We start from the raw sequence: 3,771 nt of genomic DNA on the forward strand, positions 1-3,771 counted from the left end.
CACACACACACACATACACACACACACACACACACACACACCCATGCAGTATGTCCAATCATTTACCCACACAGTGGCAGACTGGACAAGGCCATGGGCAGACCCAGCCAAGGCCACGGGCTCTGCAGATTGCTTGTCATAACATCACAAGCTCCTGTCTGGCTTCACACAGGATATCTGTGGGCAGGATATTTTTCTCCAGTCTGAACAAATGAGAAAAAAAGTTTATTCAGATTTCACGAATCCCTAATGCTGCGTAATGTAATTTATCCGAGTCGGAGTTCCGACTAGAAAGTCAGACGTTGCCTAGCAAAATGCACCAACACTCCCCCTTTCCTCAGATTTCCGAGCTTGGAACAACCCTGGGACAACCATTGTGGACACGAGCAAAAAGTCCGACATCCGAGGTCCCAGTCGGATCGTTGACGATAATAGAACGCAGCATAAGTTCCTTATAGTGGGTTTTTTTTTCCAGGTGGTTACATAAACAAAATGAGGAATTGCATTTTACATGAACACTCTACACCATTCACACACTATTCTGTTATTCCACTTTAAATTTCATTATTTTGGTGCAGAACGCACCAAACGCAAGATCCGATAAAATGGTGGCGTCCTGGCTAGTCACAACCAGATGAAATGTTTGATCCACTTCGTTACAAAGGCTGCTTTGCAAAACGTTGTTCATTAGAGCAACACAGAAAGGACTGCATTAAGAGCCCATACACCAGTGTTGATTCACTTTGAAAAACATTCATTGTGACATTAGTCATAATGCACTTGTTCTTCATTATACACACATTAGTGTTCTCCTGGCAGGTTGAGAGCTGGCCTGTCTGCTCTCCATTACACTGAAACTACTGAAGAGAGAAAAGCTTATTGTTCTTTATTCCACTAAAATATATTCACGGAGGTCTGATGTCCGTAATGTACTTTTGCAAAGCTTTAATCTGACAGAGAAAAAGAGGCTCGAAACCGAAAAGAGGTGTGAGAAACTCAGAGGATGCAAAAACATGAAAATGAGCATTAGTATAGAAAAAGTATTTTGATCCCTGCTACATTTAGATTCACATCTTTATTGGCTAGCAGTAGCGGCGGCCTCATGCTTGATGTATTACGGCAACCTGTTGACTAAGTTTTTGTTTTGTTTTTAATACAGGATGTTTGAATAATGAGTAAAACAAGCTAAATTATGGTTCATAATGTTTTTTTTAAACATATTCACAGAACAGAATTCCATAAAAAATGTGATTGTTAAGGTGAAAAAAGAATGCAAGCAAGCAATTTGATTCCAGCAATCTTTCTTTAGATAGGCAATAATTGTAGCACGTCGTTGTGTGTTTGTGTGTGTGTGTGTGTGTGTGTGTGTGTGTGTGTGTGTGTGTGTTTATGTGTGAGTTTCAAAGGGCAGGCTACGGTGTTAGCTGGATGTGGATGGAATGTGACACGACTAACCGCTGCGTGCTGCGGGACACAAATACCACCGACGTCACCTGGGAAAGGACCTCTTCTCCCACGTCTGCAAACTTACACACACGCAGTCACACGGAAACACACACATATATGGCGCACACGCTGCAGTGAGATCACACAGAAACAATCTGTCCCTTTAAAGAGGAGAGCCCTCGGTCAGAACTGTGCTGCTGTTGATTGTGCGGTTACTTTGAAGGGCAATTTCATCTGGCTGACGGAAATGTGTGTGTGTGTGTGAGTGTGTGAGTGTGTGAGGAGAAGGTGTGTTTTTTCAACACCATGGGGGTCAGTCACCTGGGGTGTTAGGGAATTTTCTATCAAAATATTCCTGTGTAACTGTAGAACACTTCACACAGAGCGGTACGTGCACATGTGTTCATTCATGAATGCGTTCATTTTTTTTTCTGCATAACATGCAAGTGCATGTCAGTGAGGCTGTGAGGGTTCTCTGTGTATGCGCATGCATGTGTGCATGTGTGTCGCAGGTTGGCATGAGGCCAAGATGAATAGAGTCCTTGTCAGTGATTTAAATGCCTTGTTGGATCTGACATGTGCAGGCCTATAGGCATGCCAATGAGGTGTGTGTGTGTGTGTGTGTGTGTGTCTCTGTGTGTGTATGTGTGTGTGTGTGTGTGTGTGTGTCTCTGTGTGTGTGTGTGTGTGTGTGTGTGTGTGTGTGTGTGTGTGTGTGTGTGTGTGTGTTATGAGAGAGAAAAGGCAGAGGTTATGGCTTTCTAGGAAGACAGTCATTTGACATTTCACTTAAGAGAAAAGATCACCTACTGTATATTTCCATACTCATTTAAAAAATATAACAAAATTAATAAAAGCTATTCATTAAAAAAATGTCTTTGATGTGCCGCTCACTAATATAGTACTGAGAGAGCACTGCCCCATCATCATCATCATCTCCCCTCAGACCACTATGTGTGATAAGAAAAAAACCCACGAAATGTGCACACCTCCAGGAGCGAGCTACATCTTGACTGCGTAGCTAACAGGATTAACCTATTATTACATTTCAAACAGATAATTCCACTCTGACCAGCGAGCTACACGATTTCTATAAAACATGCAAGACTCAAGATTCATTCTGTCATTAGTTACATTTTTAAACAGTCTTCTTAAAGGTTGTATTACATTCTGGATTTAATAGGTGGGCAGTTTTAAATGGATCTGTATTTTTTGTGGCGACGTAGATGAAGCATGGGGATCTTTACCAAACAACTGTATATTACTAATATATTATTGTACTAATAATAAACAGTCTGAGGTCATTACACCAGAACAGTGAGAATTTTATAAGATGCAAAAAGAATATTTTTAATAATTTCTGGCTGTAAAAGCGCTTATACCAAAACAGGCAGGGAAGCGCATTTGCTTCCCGGTTTTCCCCACCACTAAAATTATGTTCCCCTCTCTCTACCAAGCTGATGTGTGGTGCTTTGAGTGTCCATAATAAAGCGCTATATAGATGAAATTAATTATTATAATTAGCAGAGTGTGCCAAAACAATCCGATGTCAGTGCAAAAACAAAAAATGCAATGTTTTGCATGAAAAACATTTGCGACTCCGGCTGCTCCGAGTAATCTTATGTAATCTTGGCACAGATGCAGGTGTTCTCTTTGACTTACTGTGGCTTTCAATCATATCATGCTTCCATTTAATAGAAATTCTTAAACCATAGGAAATGTTTGCCTGCAACAGAAGGAATGCAATTTCATTGGAAATAAGGTAATAAACTGAGTATGGCAGTCTGTAGTGGGGGGAGGTCAAGAGGTAATTTTTCCAATATCTGCCATCCAAAAGTGTTTGTAGAATATATGAAAGCTTTCCCTTTTCGATGATTGCATTGTTGTGGTCGTCTGATGGCGGCAGAAATGGTACCGTTTTATTAAAGGGATGAAAAATACAGCGCTTTCATTCAGCAAACTATTTAGCCGTAACCATAGTAAGGTATTCCAAAAAGGTTAGCTGAAAGAAAACCAAGCAGTAAAGTTAATCTGGAGTCTTTCATTATGAAACAGTCAATGGCTCAGGTTAAGGCTTAACCGGTCTCGCACCACAGCGTGGCAAGGAAGGTCTGGCTAGTCCACACAGCATTCCGGGATGGGAGTAAAAAGGGCTCTAGTTTTTTGGCATTTCTTTGTTCAATCACAATTGTCGTGGGCGGTGCTTAGCGCCGGACGGATTCTTTGTGCCGCTGCAAAATAGCCTGGGGAAGGAACTTGTTTTGGTGGAACTTGTGTACTAGGGATGATCCGAGTACTCGGTACGGATAAAGCACTTTTGCTGAG

At 41.4% G+C, this 3,771-nt stretch overlaps 1 protein-coding gene across 2 annotated transcripts in view; it reads right to left on the reverse strand.

The window, feature by feature from the left end:
* Positions 1-3,771, reverse strand: part of cntfr (ciliary neurotrophic factor receptor) — a 252,365-nt gene that overhangs the window by 73,675 nt on the left and 174,919 nt on the right. The gene's annotated exons all lie outside the window — the stretch shown is intronic.

Source organism: Etheostoma spectabile, chromosome 16, assembly GCF_008692095.1.
Source record: "Etheostoma spectabile isolate EspeVRDwgs_2016 chromosome 16, UIUC_Espe_1.0, whole genome shotgun sequence".
Classification (NCBI taxonomy): Eukaryota; Metazoa; Chordata; class Actinopteri; order Perciformes; family Percidae; genus Etheostoma; species Etheostoma spectabile.